The following is an 18,584-nucleotide window of genomic DNA, read 5'->3' on the forward strand; positions in this document are numbered from 1 at the left end:
TCCAAACACAGTGGTGGTACCTGACTCACAATGTTTTCAAAATATAAACTATTACTCGGCCGATTTTTTTTTTTTGGGAGACCGCTTTTTCATGTTTTTTTGGAGGAGACCGTCACATATTAATGGCATTTCCAAGCACAATCAAAAATTGCTCACTTATATCATGAATGAATTTTTCCCTCCAATTTCTGCAGTAGCCATTGGGAGCATCGCAGCGTGGAAAACAGATGGACGAGCAGAGAGCCTCAATCACATGAAGATGAAATGGAGATGTCTGGTGAGTTCTGCTTGTCAGAGCTGTGATGATGAGAAGGCAAACAAAGTATTTGCATTCTGTTCTTGACAGAGCAGCTAATTAGAGATATTGTTTCTCTTTAGTGATTTGATGTACGACTGTAGAATAGAAAGAACTAAAAGTGAAATTGTGATGAGTCAGTTGATAATTGGGCTCGTCCCTGGTTGGATTATTCTGAGTGTAATGGCCATGTTTCTAATATTTGTGTCCAAGTAGTGCTGCAACATTTGCAATCCACCAAGTGGGAAGTAAATGGATACAAATGAGAAAGCGCTACTAGCGTGGCCTCGGAGTGTCAGACAATTGGATGCCTCCTCCAATTTCAAGTCCTCGTCAGTACCTTCAGAGTGCCGAGCTTGTTGAGTGCTGCTTGAGCGCGGTCATGGGTGCATATTTGCATTTCAAAGTTAGCTCAAGTCCACGCCGCACAATTTGAGTGTCTGTGTGGAAGCTTGAGTTAGGCGGGGGTCGGTTTTGAGCTTGAAATTGCGCTGGAATAACTGCCGCTGTGTTTGTGCATATGACCAATGTGCACTGTGTACTTGCTGGACAGCACTTTTCTTTTGAGACTTGTTCGATTGTTAGGGAGTTGTATTTTGTTGCCCACAAACTGAAGCCATGATGCTTCTTTTCAAACACGCTACCATATTAGGTGCACCTGCACAATCTAAAATGAGTAATAATAGTCAATAAAAAGTCAAAATAATAAAATACAATAGTAATTAAACAATCCAAAATAAATAAATAAATAAATAAATAAATTGGCAAATCGATAAATCCAAAAATAAAAAATAAATAAATAAATAAATAAATAAATAAATAAATAAATAAATAAATAAATAAATGTTTATTTTACACCCAGTGTGAATCTACAGGCGGTAGGTCTTGATTCCTATCCCCAGCAACATTACTGTAAATAAACCATAAACTAGGATCATAGTTAAATATAATTTCAAAGTCATCTCACGACACTATCCTTACAAATAAATGCCGAGTGTGCGTGTACATGCCTGTGGTGAAGACTCTCTCTAACTTCCACTAACAACGCGGGCTAAAATAAGCTGCCGGCCAACATGCAAAGCTTGTCCGTGCATCATTTCAACATACCTCCTTGACATGTTTGTACTTAGATAAACAAAAACCACAAAGAGGTGAATTTGTGAATTACAAACCGCGAATTTCTGCATGTCATTTGGAAGGCTTCATCTCCTTTAAACGGACCGTAACTTATCTATCTTGCTGGAAAATGTAAACCACACACATTGCGTGACTGCATTTTAATATCATTATTTTTATGACTCATTTTATTGCTTATATTACTCACATGGCCACATATCACTCTTAAACCAACCTTTGTTTCCAGCAGCCACTTCAAACACCCCTTTTTGTTTTCGAACAAAAATGACAAGTCAGCTTTTATTCCTTGCGGTTTTCCATCTTAAACGGGACCCTTTGACACACAACTTTGAATCATGGTGCTTGTGGTGACGCTGTAAAACACAGAGGCAAGAAAAAAAAAAAATTAGACTCTTCCCTGAATGTTTCTGGCATTTACTGACGTCAATAGAGTTGCATATGATGCAACTGAAATGAAGTGAGCCACCTGGTTCACCGCTGAAACTTTTGCCCCTCTTTCCGAACGTCCCTATCTGCTCGTCCCAGCCACGAGCGCCGCTTGACCCGGCCGCTTCCAGATGAGGACGCTTTCCCCCAGCCCTCATAAAGACGCTTGCCTGCTTTCTCGAGCTCTAGGATCACAGCCTCCCTCTGGCTGGGAGTTATTATAGCTCCTCTTTGCTCTTTCTAGAAAGTTTACTTTCTGTCTGCCCTGAAATATAAGTGGCCTCTTCTCGCCGTCCGTTTGCTCGATCCAGCAGTTACATCCATAAGCATACCCCAACAGATTTGTTAGCCAACCTTGGCTTTCATTTTGGAATCAATAATTAATGTCAAAATGATTTTAATTATTCAACCACATGAGTCTAATAATCAGCGGAATTCAGAGAGGCATACTTTTCACTGTACTCATTTATGATATACTTGTATGTGACCAACTGAGTAGGTGCATACGGGCAGAAGTACACACACACACACATGCACACACGCACGCACAACGCCGTTAAGCAAAGGTCGATTTTAATCCATCCTGACATTATGCTTCCTACTGCGGATGGGCTGCAGTAATAAAGTTTTGACATAAGCTGAGGAGGCCTTCAAATTCACCAGAGCAAAGGCCAACAAATAAAATATGTTAGCCACATGAACAGCCTTTGACACTAGCAGAAAAGTACAGTGCAGCCTTGAGATTCAAGTTTAATTAATCATTTAAATGTCGTTAATCCCTTTTAGCCTCCCCCTAAAAACAAACCAAAACAGCATGACCTGAACAGTTTAAGATTTTTTTGGGGGGTGGGGGACCGGTTGAGACTCGGTAATCCACCAGAAAATATTCACCCCTGCACTAAACATCGACTAAATCTAATCGCTACATTCGTAATAAGCAATCTCTTGTAAGATAACTGAATTTACTTGGGAATTATTCATTCACAAATCGGACCTTGAACCAGAGCAGAGAGGGAAACATTTCTGTTTGTACAAATTAATTTTCTGCATTCACCACAGTGTTATGAAATAGAATGTTTTTACTTGCATGTTCATGTGCATATTTGTATGTTCTCTAAGTACATGAAAAAAAAAAAATAATATCAGCTGTCATTTTTAGTTTTCCCCAGGCCACTTAAAAATGGATGTCGGGCCACAAATGGCCCCTGTCCATAGTTTGAACACCAACAGCCAATCAAAGAGAAATCCTGCCTAAATTCTCAAGTGGGATTCATAAAAAAATCCTTCATCGTAATTTACGTAAAAACATCCACCGGTATCTTCAATTCTAAAATTGAAATTTTACAGAACGTTAAGATTAGTAAGTTACTTAATTGGCTAAAATGTTTGAGTGTACTTTAATTGTTGTACTCTGCAGAACATATACGCATGCAAACTTGTTTGACTGTTCCACTTGATTTATGATGACCCCTTTGACCCCTGGTATGTGCTCCTCTACAACTTTCCAACCATCTCAGACGTCATTATTGTCGTCCGCCTCCCGTGTTGCGCCTCCAAGCCTTGCCGAGTTGGCACAAACAAGTCCAAAAGGAGAGTGAGTATCACCAAGTGGTTCGCCATTGGTCCGCTGCCCTGCATGGGTGGCAGAGTTGGGCAACCAGCCTGCTCCGCTCTGGTTTTCCACTGCGGAGCCAGTCGGAAGCTGCCAGACCCGATGCGTGATTCGCATAGTTCGCTTCATTCCCTGTGCGTCATCTTTTCATCTTCCCGCCATCCTTGTTCAGCCAATTTGGATAAACAAATAGTGCCGTGGTTTTGATCTTGGTTCCCTTAAAGCTTGAAGTGTCCTATTAAAATAGAAAGGATGTTTTTTTTTGGGGCGCAAATCACTGGTGGTGTCGTGGTTCACTCGGCTGACAATCGGGCGTAACTGCACTTCAGAACTCAGTTTGAGTTCAATTCATTTTTCATCTCAAAAAACCTCACACTGCAAAGTCTCACTTTGGCGGTAGAAATATTTTGAGGCAGACTTTCCCTGCCACCAGCAGTGGCGTCTCTCTGCGGACACTCAGGTCTTTTCAGTGCTGCTTGCGAGGAGAGTCTGTGTCTGCGGAAGACGTCTCTGGAGTGGAGCTGGTGCTGCCAAGACACGACAGCCCTGTCAGCTCGCACTAATATCTGCCTCTGCGGCCACTCTCCTGCTGGCTCGCTCATCGTCCTCGCTCCTCTTTCGCTAGCATTGCTTTGTGTGACAGCACTTGAATTTCTTCTGTCTCCTCTCCTTTTCTTTTTCGATGAAATTGATTGAAGTCTCACTGAATGGTGAAGGCTTGCTAGTGTTAGCGAAGATAGCAAATATTTTTTCATCAGGGTTCATTCAAGGTCGCAAAGATATGTTTGGCAGAAATCCACAAAGAGTTTTAACAGTTTTTCTTGTTGCCATCAAATTATAACCCAATAATAATCCAAAATGGTCATTGTGGTCACATTTGTGTTCACTATTTTTGAGTCAGCTGGCTTAAGAAAATGGACTGTCCATGTTTTTGCCGCCATTCCTCCTCGCAGATGTTTTGTCATGGGCTTGCGATGTCCCCTACAAGGTGGTGTTGTGTTGAGCAGCGGCGTGTTGCGTAAACAGTCTCAACCCAGATGGCGCACTGATCACCTTCCTCCTCCATTCCCGTCTTGCTCTGTCCTCGATGGCTTGTTTATACTCACATATGTTTTTCTGTCTTTGTCCTAATGTAAAGCTAATTTGCTTCCCAGCATTTCCTATTCTTTTTTTTTTTTGGTCTTCTAATCTACTCCCACAATTATACATTCTGGAACTCTTAAGGACATGCCACCTGTTGTCCGATATGACCCCGAGTAGCGAGACCTTCCCCCGTGTGTCATTTCAAATTTATTTCTCCAGGAAGAATGCTAAATTTGAGCACGTCCCGGAGGATTATGCGACAGGTGTCGTCTGAGAGCGACTCATTTCGGGCGAATTAAGTAAACAGACGGGACTCATTAGAAGCGCCCGGTCCTCCCGCACTGATACGGACACGACGTATTACACATCAGTAGCCCCTCGTTACGTTTCTCATTTAGCTTTCTTATTTCGCCATCTTGCCTTTGTACCGCGGAGGGATTGCTCACAAGCTTGTTAACGTTATTGCCATCGTTATGTATTCCGTGTTGTACGTTATTCTCTTAAGACAAACACTTGAAAGTAGTGTAAAAAAAATAAAACCAAAATATCGCTGCAATTTTCCACTATATTTGAGGTATTTTCCACGGCCAAGAAAAAAAAAAATCTGATCTAGTGGGGGAACACTATTTGTATTGTATTGTTCAGTCATTGATTATCTGTATGTGTGTACAGTGGCATGATTTACAAGCTCTACTCCACAAGTTACAAAGATTCCATTTGTCAAGTCAGGTCTAAAATGATACGTCTTGCGGCTTCATTATTTATTTGAAAGCCGAAGGCAGTTGGGCAGAATGTGAATTCACTGATTGAAAGATATTATTTTCCCCACTTTTCAATTTTATTTCTGCCACATCCATTCACACACTCCACTTGAATGTATCATTAGGATGAGCGTGCTTATTAGCTGACCTGATATTCAAAATGTTCTTTAAGTGTCCCCGCTGTAAAAGTGCTTCTTATCAGCAAAGAACACAATCTTGCCTAATATCTGTAATTGGCTTTAAGTGCACTTACGCTCAAACAACGCCGTTGGTTTCTATTCAAATTCAGCATTTATTTATTTATTTTTTTTATGCCGGGCAGCCTTGGAAATGGAATTTTTCTTCCTTTTCTAAACAGACACAATCACGCTATCTGAAGCCTTTTCTAATCTGGAAAAGGTTATATGATAAAAACCATTTGGATAGATGAGACCTCACTTTTTAATAAGTCAAGAGGGAGAAAGATTTTACTATATGGTTTTTAGTAGCACACTGGCTTTACTTAGAAAGTACTATTGAATTTAGACAGAGAAGCTGGGTTTTTTTTTTCCCCCATTGCTCATTAGGTCCCCATGCTTTGCTTGGGAATAATGTACTTTTAGTTATTATGACCTATGTGGTATATGTTTTTATTTTTTGTTCAATTAATTTTAATAGGATATTTATATTGGAATATGCTTTTTATGGTGCCATTACTGTGTATCGAGTCTCACTAACCTCAATGGGAACGTCCTTAGAAGAACATCTAATTAGTAGCAAATAAACAAAAACAAAGAAGAAATACCTCGGAAATAATCAAATATAAATTTGACGCTGCATTTTTGTGTGCTTAAAATGAAAACAAGAATGCAAATTGGTGACCACATACTTTTGAAATATCTGCCTTCTTTATTTGCACAAAATACATCATACAAACCTTATAGGAAAAACATCCTTGATTTTTTTTTTTTAAACACAGTGTAACTTTTAATGCATGAAAAATTCTATACCAGCAGTTTTTTCTTTTGTCTACATAATCCTGTTGACAGATGGGTGGATCATGGGTGAATGGATGAATAGCGAGTCAAAAAAAAAACAAAATGGCGACAAAACAAAAACCTTGTAAAAAAAAAATAAGCTAGTCATTAAAGTTTTATTCCTGTCCTCATTCCTAAAATTAGAACATTTGTCTCATATAAGCCACTGCTTCTTGGGACCACCTTATTCTCATTCCGTGCAAATATAATATATGCCTGTGAATATTATGCCTGTGAATGGATGAATAGCGAGTCAAAAAAAAAACAAAATGGCGACAAAACAAAAACCTTGTAAAAAAAAAATAAGCTAGTCATTAAAGTTTTATTCCTGTCCTCATTCCTAAAATTAGAACATTTGTCTCATATAAGCCACTGCTTCTTGGGACCACCTTATTCTCATTCCGTGCAAATATAATATATGCCTGTGAATATTATTTCTTACTCTAACAACAAAGCTAATTTTCATCTGCTCGTTTATGTTGCTCTGTGTTAAACGATAACAAACTAGTGGACCTCCCTTCGATCAAATGATTCGATTTGATTTACAGTGTTTAATTTTCTTTTATGTGTCTATTTAATTGTAAGCAAATAAACAGCTTTGGAGAAGTGTACAAGTGCAAAAGTGAAGATAGGCTCAAAGGAATAACTAAAAAAGGGTAGATGTGCTAACTAATCAAAAAATAAAAAAATATATGGTCTCTCAGTATTATAGATTCTTGCTGTTTCATCGCGTGGTCTGTTGGTTGGTGACTATTTTATGTCAACTGGTTTAGATGTTCCACATTACATGCAAACTTTTTGGAGGTTTGGACTAAAGCTGCGCCCGAGCTGTCGCGGGGCCTTCCAGCGCTCCATCCCAAAAAAAAACGTGTGGAATCATGCAGTCATGCGTATAGCAAAGAGTTTTTCATCCCGGTGTATCGCTTGCACGGCATGCATCTGCTCCACCCAGGGGGGATCAAAGAAGTTCTCACCCGCGTCATTGGATGCGACACGTCGTACTTGCAGATGCACAAACTTCATAATGACTCTCACTTGTGTTTACTAACCGTCGACAAGCTCATTTACAAACCACGCACAGCAGCTTTGGCCTCACTCGCAAACGTTCAAATATTGTGACAAGTATGCGTGTGTATGGTAGCAGTGATGGATGAGGTGCATGTCCAAAAATCCATGTTTTATATGCTTGATGAAGAAAAACACAGAGCTTGCACGCGAGGCCAAGCGACACAAAGCAAGTGCGCTTTTGATGAGCGTCGTCGCCTTAAGCTAATCAAAGACTTTAGCTGGATTGGATGTACTTCAAAGCGCCATTCATCTTCCTCAATTTAGGAGCGTTCATCACTGGGGAGTTTAGCACCTCATATCCCATCTGGCCAGCATTCAATTAATTAACCGATTAATTGAGCACGCCGAGGTCAATGATGTGTGGCTTCTTTGCTAAAGTTACAATGCAAAACTCACATGCATGCTTGCCCTAAACCACAGGACGTCTTGTTTGATACCTGATGGATATTGAGTACGGTGAATATCACTGAAGCTGTTCAATTAAATTAAAAATAATAATATTAAAAACAAAACTACAAACAGCAAAGAATTAAAGATGGAGTGCTAAGGCGGCTTGAACGTAGCCTAAGTTGCTAGCATGATAAAATCACCACAGAGTGCTGCCAAAAACGAAATGTTTCCGTTTGATGTTAATTATTAACAAGATTGAAATTGCAGGCATTGTTAACGCAAGACTTCAGGCCTCTGCTCGAAACACACAAACAAACAAACAAAAGGTTTCAAGAAAACAGCTCAACTTTATTCAGGGTACTGTAAATAGCAAATAGTTACATTCCACTTACGAGATTAAAACATTCATGAATTAAAACGATGTTGTTTATTTAGTAATTTATTTTTTTATGTTTTTTTCATTCATTCATTAACTTCTTTATTCATGCAAAGACATTTCCATTTAAATTGCATTTAAATAGATATTTTTCCCCATCCACTGTATTCATGGGGGGGGGGGGGGGGGCACTTTTGCAATGTTGAAAAACTATTATTAGACTAGGATGTCATCCTGTTGTTCTCCCGGTAAAACATCATCTCTTCTGTGCGTCTGCGCGTTTCGTCGTGGTGTCAGAGCAGCCGTCTCGAAATAGACTTCTTGTTGTCTTGCCTCATAAGATCAGAGCAATGCATCCACTGAATGAAAACCTGCGCCGCTCTGATTCTTGCGTCGATAACATCGCATTGCTTTCATAGATAGAGAAAAAACACACACAATGAGACCATCATGGAGGAGTCAACTAAAAGTCACAGCTCCATGTTTTATTCATGGTTGCTCAGCTATGTTTTTACTTAGAGCACGCTTGTTTTCACATGACGATTAGTCCATCTTCTGGGTGGCATCACGGCATCCCCTAGGAGTGCCCCCCCCCCCCCCCCCCCCCCCCTGGTACCCCCTCAGCAGACACTCCGAACCAACCAGCAACTACCTCAGATTGCAGCTTTTATAAGAATGAACTTCATTGGTAGACATTTTTACTACATGGACGATTGCTAATGAATTCGTATCACTTCTAAATAAAGTCATTATGGAACAATTTGAGCTTGCCTCATTTCCTCTAAACCAGGGGTGTCAAACTCATTTTTTTCGTGGGCCGCATTGTAGTCATAGCTTCTTTCGGAGGGCCATTATGACATATAATATACAGTAAAAGCTACAAAACAAACTGACAAATAACTCGTTTTCAAATCAGGCGAGTAAAAACTGGTCAAATATTAAAAAAAAAAAGATATTATTTAAAGTGAAGACAATTTGCAATTCTAGTAATGACACGAATTTGATGAACAATTTGTCTTCGCGGGCCACATAAAATGATTTGGGGGGCCGTATCTGTCCCCCGGGCCTTGAGTTTGAAAAGTTTTAGTTCTTTATACAGTTTTTGCCTTAACGTCCAAGTTTATTTTTTGTTCTGTGACAAAGCTTGCAACGCAACTCACTAGTTTCACTAGTTTGTGTAGATATCGCTAGTCATGCCCATTCAGTCAGCAGTTAGCGACTCGGATCTACAAAATAACGGAAATACATGTGCCAATCTCTCTCCGTTGTTTGTGCCACAACGCATTGTGGCCAATTCTAGAACTAACAGACTTTGACAGCTCCGCTAAAAGCAGCGTTTTGAGTGAACTTGACGCTATTTTCTGTCCGTTACATTCGGAGTCTGGTCCTTTCCACTGTAAATACTTAAACAAGTGCTGAAGGCTCAAAGTAACACACACACTCACACAAACACACTTTTTCAGCATCAGATGGCCTCTCTATGGCAAGATTTATTTATTATGAATGAATAATGAATAGTAAAGCCCATAAAATGTGTGTATTAAGAATAATTCTGAAAGAGGCTGGGTGTGATGAATAGTTGCGCTGGTAAGTGCATTATGTCAACTGAAACGCACGACCTGCACTCTATGGTGCAATGTAATAATAAAAGCACAAGGTGAGCACCAAGCTCTGATGTGAATATTCCAGTGTTCTCTCAGTAGGCTGATTTTTCTTCTAAAACGAGTGCCCGTTAATGTGTGTGTGTGTCCGCCTTTCTCCTCCAGACAAAAAGACATACAAACCTAGACCCAGCTTGATCCTTTCTATATGAATTGACAGGGACGTGCGTCTCCCCTGCCATCATGAAAACGTGAAAAACAAATTCAATTGCTTTTATTATAAAGACATTTTCCTTTTAATTTCAATAGTTGTGTATGATTTTGAACTAAAATCGCTGAATTTTTATAGTCAGTTTAAAAGCAAAGACGATTCGCTCGGAGGAGCCAACTTTCTGCCGAACCTCCTCTGTTAGACAAAACTGCTCTCTCGCTGTCTTTATGTCGCTGTTTAAGTGTTCAAACAGTGTGGCTATATTAACACATTTCCGTAGTTAAGCTGATGTATTGAATATCTAGTGTTTTTTGTCATCTGTCTGTAACGTCGTGTTTCTTAAGATGAACAAAACGGCTTTGAAAAGAGACTTTACGGAGGCTACGAAAAAAGTTCTCCAGCCTCATGACAGGGGGTGCTAGTGATCCCGGGATGCTTCATGAGTCTACCTGTAGAATAAGAGTGAGCACCTGCGGGGCCGTCGTCCCTTAATTTTGTTTTACATGCGGGTTTCTCCCCCGTTTTTACGTTTCGTTTTACAATGGAGGATTACATATCCAAACGATTTTCAACTATGGATTTTCGATCGAAGCAGGAAGTCATCAGTGAAGGAAGAGCAACTCCGGAGTTAAAAGGTTTGATTCGGACAACGGGATTTCAGAACGGAGTGGTACGCGCGATCGAAAATAAGTTTTTGATTTCATGTGCTTTATTGAGTGTTTTAATGTGTGAAGACTGTTGATATTAGATTTTAATTAAAATAGTTCAAATTAAATAATGAATAAGTCACACTAGAGCAGCGTTCCCCAACTTTTTTGTGACAGTTAGTTGCGGGGGGGGGGGGGGGGGTGACGTCAGTGCCTCCCCAGTCATGAACCTCACCGCACGTCACTTGTAGTGTTATATTGTGAATGTGCAATTATTACATTAATATTCTAAATAAGGGATGACCGATTAGGATTTAATTTAATGAGCGGTAGTACACAAGAGATTCACAAGAGGGAGCCACCAGGAACCTGAATGAATGGGAACTGTGAGTGTAGGAACTTTCTGAAATAGTGACGCTCTGGCAACAACAACCGGTTGACCTTCCCTGGGGCCTTGCGGTGTATGAAGCACAGGGAAGTGGATGGAATTAAATCCAGCATCTCCTTAAGGCGTGCGTTGTAATGGGACAAAGAAACTTGCTCAAGAAGATAGGAGCATACTTTTGTAGGCTGGTTCTCACTCTGAACAGGGTGGATTGATCCTGAGCTCTTCTGCCTTGAGTGGCTTGACCTGGATACCTAGCGGTGTTAACGAAGGGTCAAGGTGACTCAGGGTGTAAGTGCTCAGGGGCTCCAGTGCTCTTGGACCCTGATCGAAGGAGAAAGGCAGTGGGACATCGTGGCTGGTTCTCACTCTGATCGGTGTAGATTGATCCCCAGCTCTTTTGCCCTGAGTGGCTTGACCTGGATACCTAGCGGTGTTAACGAAGGGTCAAACCTCGCTCATGCTAAAGCGTGCAGGGTGTGGTGGTCCCGAGCAGAAGGACCTTAATCCAGGCTCAGTCTTCTACGTGGGGTAGCCTCGCTCATGCAACAGCACATTGCACCACACACGTTAATATTGGACTCTAAATGGTGACCTGGAACAGGTTCCAAATTCTTACCCCTAATATTCACATCCCCTAGTCCAGCTTAGGTGACTAGGCCGAGGATGCACCGGGACCTAGGCGATGTAGAGTAGGGTTTCTTTTTCAGCCATTCCCTCCACAGGTATTGCAATACAGGTGAGTTCCCTCTAGGTACTTGGACTTCCCTGGAGCCTCGCGATGGCGGAAGCACAGCAAAGTTGGAGGAATGGATCCAGCATCTGCTTAGGTCGTGCGTTGACATGGGACAAAGAAGATTGCTCAAGAAGAAAGAAGCTTTTTTTTGCAGGTACAACCGGGAGGAGAGCACTGGGGAGGCACTGCTTAGTCAGGGCTGGCTCCAGTGCTCTTGAACCCCGCCCGGTCAGAGGAGAAAGGCAGCGGTTCACCGCGGCTGGTTCTCACTCTGATTGGGGAGGATTTATCCCCAGCTCTTCTGCCTTGAGTGGTTTGACCTGGATACCTAGCGGTGTTAACGAAGGGTCAAGCTGACTCAGGGCTCCAGTGCTCAGGGGCTCCAGTGCTCTTGGACCCCGATCGGAGGAGAAAGGCAGCGGTTCACCGCGGCTGGTTCTCACTCTGATCGGGGAGGATTGATCCCCAGCTCTTCTGCCCTGAGTGGCTTGACCCGGATACCTAGCGGTGTTAACCTAAGGGTCAATGCGACTCAGGGGGTACGTATGCGGCCCCCCTGAGTTCCGATTCTAGGGACAACGCACGCAGGGTGTGGTGGTCCGGAGCGGAAGGACCTTAATCCAGGCTCAGTCTTCTACGAGGTGTAGCCTCACTCATGCAACAGCACATTGCACCACACACGTTTAATGTTGGACCCTAAATGGCCAATTGGCACAGGTTCCAAATTCTTACCCCTAATACTCCCATCCCCTAGTCCAGCTTAGGTGACTAGGCCGAGGATGCACCGGGACCTAGGCGATGTAGAGTAGGGTTTCTTTTTCAGCCATTCCCTCCACAGGTATTGCAATACAGGTGAGTTCCCTCTAGGTACTTGGACTTCCCTGGAGCCTCGCGATGGAGGAAGCACAGCAAAGTTGGAGGAACGGATCCAGCGTCTGCTTAGGTCGACAAAGAAGATTGCTCAAGAAGAAAGAATTTTTTTTTTGCAGGTACAACCGGGAGGAGAGCACTGGGGAGGCACTGCTTAGTCAGGGCTGGCTCCAGTGCTCTTGAACCCCGCCCGGTCAGAGGAAAAAGGCAGCGGTTCACCGCGGCTGGTTCTCACTCTGATTGGGGAGGATTTATCCCCAGCTCTTCTGCCTTGAGTGGCTTGACCTGGATACCTAGCGGTGTTAACGAAGGGTCAAGCTGACTCAGGGCTCCAGTGCTCAGGGGCTCCAGTGCTCTTGGACCCTGATCGGAGGAGAAAGGCAGCGGTTCACCGCGGCTGGTTCTCACTCTGATCGGGGAGGATTGATCCCCAGCTCTTCTGCCCTGAGTGGCTTGACCCGGATACCTAGCGGTGTTAACCTAAGGGTCAATGCGACTCAGGGGGTACGTATGCGGCCCCCCTGAGTTCCGTCTCTCGGGACGACGCACGCAGGGTGTGGTGGTCCAGAGCGGAAGGACCTTAATCCAGGCTCAGTCTTCTACGGGGGGTAGCCTCACTCATGCAACAGCACATTGCACCACACACGTTAATATTGGCTTTTTTTTTGCAGGTACAACCGGGAGGAGAGCACTGGGGAGGCACTGCTTAGTCAGGGCTGGCTCCAGTGCTCTTGAACCCCGCCCGGTCAGAGGAGAAAGGCAGCGGTTCACCGTGGCTGGTTCTCACTCTGATTGGGGAGGATTTATCCCCAGCTCTTCTGCCTTGAGTGGCTTGACCTGGATACCTAGCGGTGTTAACGAAGGGTCAAGCTGACTCAGGGCTCCAGTGCTCAGGGGCTCCAGTGCTCTTGGACCCTGATCGGAGGAGAAAGGCAGCGGTTCACCGCGGCTGGTTCTCACTCTGATCGGGGAGGATTGATCCCCAGCTCTTCTGCCCTGAGTGGCTTGACCCGGATACCTAGCGGTGTTAACCTAAGGGTCAATGCAACTCAGGGGGTACGTATGCGGCCCCCCTGAGTTCCGTCTCTCGGGACGACGCACGCAGGGTGTGGTGGTCCAGAGCGGAAGGACCTTAATCCAGGCTCAGTCTTCTACGAGGTGTAGCCTCACTCATGCAACAGCACATTGCACCACACACGTTTAATGTTGGACCCTAAATGGCCAATTGGCACAGGTTCCAAATTCTTACCCCTAATACTCCCATCCCCTAGTCCAGCTTAGGTGACTAGGCCGAGGATGCACCGGGACCTAGGCGATGTAGAGTAGGGTTTCTTTTTCAGCCATTCCCTCCACAGGTATTGCAATACAGGTGAGTTCCCTCTAGGTACTTGGACTTCCCTGGAGCCTCGCGATGGAGGAAGTACAGCAAAGTTGGAGGAACGGATCCAGCGTCTGCTTAGGTCGACAAAGAAGATTGCTCAAGAAGAAAGAAGCTTTTTTTTTGCAGGTACAACCGGGAGGAGAGCACTGGGGAGGCACTGCTTAGTCAGGGCTGGCTCCAGTGCTCTTGAACCCCGCCCGGTCAGAGGAGAAAGGCAGCGGTTCACCGCGGCTGGTTCTCACTCTGATTGGGGAGGATTTATCCCCAGCTCTTCTGCCTTGAGTGGGCTTGACCTGGATACCTAGCGGTGTTAACGAAGGGTCAAGCTGACTCAGGGCTCCAGTGCTCAGGGGCTCCAGTGCTCTTGGACCCTGATCGGAGGAGAAAGGCAGCGGTTCACCGCGGCTGGTTCTCACTCTGATCGGGGAGGATTGATCCCCAGCTCTTCTGCCCTGAGTGGCTTGACCCGGATACCTAGCGGTGTTAACCTAAGGGTCAATGCAACTCAGGGGGTACGTATGCGGCCCCCCTGAGTTCCGTCTCTCGGGACGACGCACGCAGGGTGTGGTGGTCCAGAGCGGAAGGACCTTAATCCAGGCTCAGTCTTCTATGGGGGGTAGCCTCGCTCATGCAACAGCACATTGCACCACACATGTTAATATTGGCTTTTTTTTTGCAGGTACAACCGGGAGGAGAGCACTGGGGAGGCACTGCTTAGTCAGGGCTGGCTCCAGTGCTCTTGAACCCCGCCCGGTCAGAGGAGAAAGGCAGCGGTTCACCGCGGCTGGTTCTCACTCTGATTGGGGAGGATTTATCCCCAGCTCTTCTGCCTTGAGTGGCTTGACCTGGATACCTAGCGGTGTTAACGAAGGGTCAAGCTGACTCAGGGCTCCAGTGCTCAGGGGCTCCAGTGCTCTTGGACCCTGATCGGAGGAGAAAGGCAGCGGTTCACCGCGGCTGGTTCTCACTCTGATCGGGGAGGATTGATCCCCAGCTCTTCTGCCCTGAGTGGCTTGACCCGGATACCTAGCGGTGTTAACCTAAGGGTCAATGCAACTCAGGGGGTACGTATGCGGCCCCCCTGAGTTCCGTCTCTCGGGACGACGCACGCAGGGTGTGGTGGTCCAGAGCGGAAGGACCTTAATCCAGGCTCAGTCTTCTACGAGGTGTAGCCTCACTCATGCAACAGCACATTGCACCACACACGTTTAATGTTGGACCCTAAATGGCCAATTGGCACAGGTTCCAAATTCTTACCCCTAATACTCCCATCCCCTAGTCCAGCTTAGGTGACTAGGCCGAGGATGCACCGGGACCTAGGCGATGTAGAGTAGGGTTTCTTTTTCAGCCATTCCCTCCACAGGTATTGCAATACAGGTGAGTTCCCTCTAGGTACTTGGACTTCCCTGGAGCCTCGCGATGGAGGAAGTACAGCAAAGTTGGAGGAACGGATCCAGCGTCTGCTTAGGTCGACAAAGAAGATTGCTCAAGAAGAAAGAAGCTTTTTTTTTGCAGGTACAACCGGGAGGAGAGCACTGGGGAGGCACTGCTTAGTCAGGGCTGGCTCCAGTGCTCTTGAACCCCGCCCGGTCAGAGGAGAAAGGCAGCGGTTCACCGCGGCTGGTTCTCACTCTGATTGGGGAGGATTTATCCCCAGCTCTTCTGCCTTGAGTGGGCTTGACCTGGATACCTAGCGGTGTTAACGAAGGGTCAAGCTGACTCAGGGCTCCAGTGCTCAGGGGCTCCAGTGCTCTTGGACCCTGATCGGAGGAGAAAGGCAGCGGTTCACCGCGGCTGGTTCTCACTCTGATCGGGGAGGATTGATCCCCAGCTCTTCTGCCCTGAGTGGCTTGACCCGGATACCTAGCGGTGTTAACCTAAGGGTCAATGCGACTCAGGGGGTACGTATGCGGCCCCCCTGAGTTCCGTCTCTCGGGACGACGCACGCAGGGTGTGGTGGTCCAGAGCGGAAGGACCTTAATCCAGGCTCAGTCTTCTACGGGGGGTAGCCTCGCTCATGCAACAGCACATTGCACCACACACGTTAATATTGGCTTTTTTTTTGCAGGTACAACCGGGAGGAGAGCACTGGGGAGGCACTGCTTAGTCAGGGCTGGCTCCAGTGCTCTTGAACCCCACCCGGTCAGAGGAGAAAGGCAGCGGTTCACCGCGGCTGGTTCTCACTCTGATTGGGGAGGATTTATCCCCAGCTCTTCTGCCTTGAGTGGCTTGACCTGGATACCTAGCGGTGTTAACGAAGGGTCAAGCTGACTCAGGGCTCCAGTGCTCAGAGGCTCCAGTGCTCTTGGACCCTGATCGGAGGAGAAAGGCAGCGGTTCACCGCGGCTGGTTCTCACTCTGATCGGGGAGGATTGATCCCCAGCTCTTCTGCCCTGAGTGGCTTGACCCGGATACCTAGCGGTGTTAACGAAGGGTCAAGTCGACTCAGCGGGTAAGGATGCGGCAGGGATGTGTGGTCAGAGGAGGTAAGTGAGGCTTGCTACACCTCCCCAGTCATGAATCTTACCGCACGTCACTGTGAATTGATATACAGATAATAGAGATTTCGAATAACCAGTTGGTCAAACAGTAAGAAACGTCGTAGGGTGCATGGTTTGCATTGCTGCAATCAAACTTGGGACCTCCGTGCACAACCGAGCAGGGATCTTAAAACGGAGCGGGATGTAAATGAGTGGCTGAGATGAAAGAGGAGAGGAAAAGAAGGAAGGTGAGCAGGAGATGGCCGAGAACAGCTGGGGAAAATAGGAGGCTCCCCCCGGGGAGCCTTATCGACTACATCAATTATGGAGGAGGGGCTTTCATATCCCTGTGTGTGTGTGTGTGTGTGTGTTTGTGTGTGCGTGTGAGAGATAGAGGGTTAGAGGAAGCGAATATGAGAGCTGGCACAGTTGCTAAGCATCTCAACATGTTCAGCCTCCCTGTCACAAATATGGCAGGTCGGACCTCCATTAAGTTAAACACTTTGAGTACTTTCTATGATGGCAATTGTTAACGTCATATGTTTGCATCCAGTTTGTGGCCGCAGTACATTTGATGCCTCCCGCCTTGTCGCACCTTGCTGACAAAGCTTTATCTTCTCCTCGGCTTTCACACAGAGGTCAGAGTTCAAGACTCGATGTCAAGTGTGACGAATGCAGCTCTATCACAAGACGGGCGACCTCGTGTAACAAGGCCAGGTCAAGCACGGCAACCAAATAGTCATTTTATAGTGGGCGTAAATGCCGGCCGTTGCCAACAATCGGCTTGCGCCAGTCCAATAATGGGTCCGGATTGGAGCAATTCATCATGTCTTTCATGCATATTGAGGCCCTGTCAAACAGAGGCTGGTGCATCATTCATATTCATGCGGGTAATCCTGAAATCTTAACACACAAAGCCACTACCCCCCCCCCCCCCCCATCTGCATGTTTATAAACAATTCATAATGGGGTTTCCGTGGCTTGTTGGTCTAGGGGTATGATTCTCGCTTCGGGTGCGAGAGGTCCAGGGTTCAAATCCTGGATGAGCTAATAATTGTCGGTAGAGTTTTTATCTCCCAACTTGCAGGTTGTTGGTGATAGGTGTGAAGTAGGGGTTTTATTCTGATCAATCTGAAAATTGGATACCAGCATTAGTAACTAAAATAAAAAATACTTGGAATATGAAAAGATTAATAAAATAAAAAAAAAAACTTCACTGGTCATTTTTGACCCTCTAATGCATCACTTTCTCTACTCGATGACATTTGCGAAATACACGCACACAAACAAATACACACTTTGTCATGATTGTTGAGGCTTTTAGTTCCTCAGAGAGGAAACCAGCAGCTGAGACCTGTCTGATTATAGTGCAAAGGCTGCGTGCAAACGTGTGTGTGTGTGTGTGTGTGTGTGTGTGTGCGCGCGTGTGTGCATGCGTGTGCGTGTCATAGCTCAGAGGTGTAAGTGACAGGTTGGTGCCTGAGCTGATGGGCTCGGAGGAGGAGGAAGATGGACAGATTAGATAGCATTGAGTTGGTGGGCTCGAAAAGATGGACGGACTCGATGCCGGGGTGGTGTGACGAAGGTCAGGCGGGAAGAGGAGGAGATAATGGATTCACATCTTGGAGTGTGAAGGGCAGGAGAGGAAATTTGATCAATGCTCACATGTACAGTATGTTGACGTCTTCATACAGGAGAAGTATGCACTCTCCGGACACTTGATTAGGTACAGATGCTTTGTCTCATGAGAGCCATTATTAATGCTGATTAGTATTGATTGCTGTGGTTGTTAATAAGCCACTATTTTTTTTCTCCCACTCTTAATCCTTCTACATTTCTCCTTAATGACTTCAGCTTATACTCTTGTTTCATTTTTAGAACTTTCCACATAGTGCCCCAAACTATTGGGAGTGTGGTTGGGTCTGTTTGAGCAGCCCACCAAAAATAATACGTCTTTGAAGCTGACCATTTTGTCTTGGAAAACGATTCAGCCTTGGCTAATGACCCCACACTTAACGGACACAACAGAGGAATCACTTTGGCTTGCCTTTATACAGTCATTTACCCTTTGTAAGGCTGCACAAGTGAAACTGACTTTTTTTTTAGTTT

This window comes from Syngnathus scovelli, chromosome 3, assembly GCF_024217435.2.
Source record: "Syngnathus scovelli strain Florida chromosome 3, RoL_Ssco_1.2, whole genome shotgun sequence".
NCBI lineage: Eukaryota > Metazoa > Chordata > Actinopteri > Syngnathiformes > Syngnathidae > Syngnathus > Syngnathus scovelli.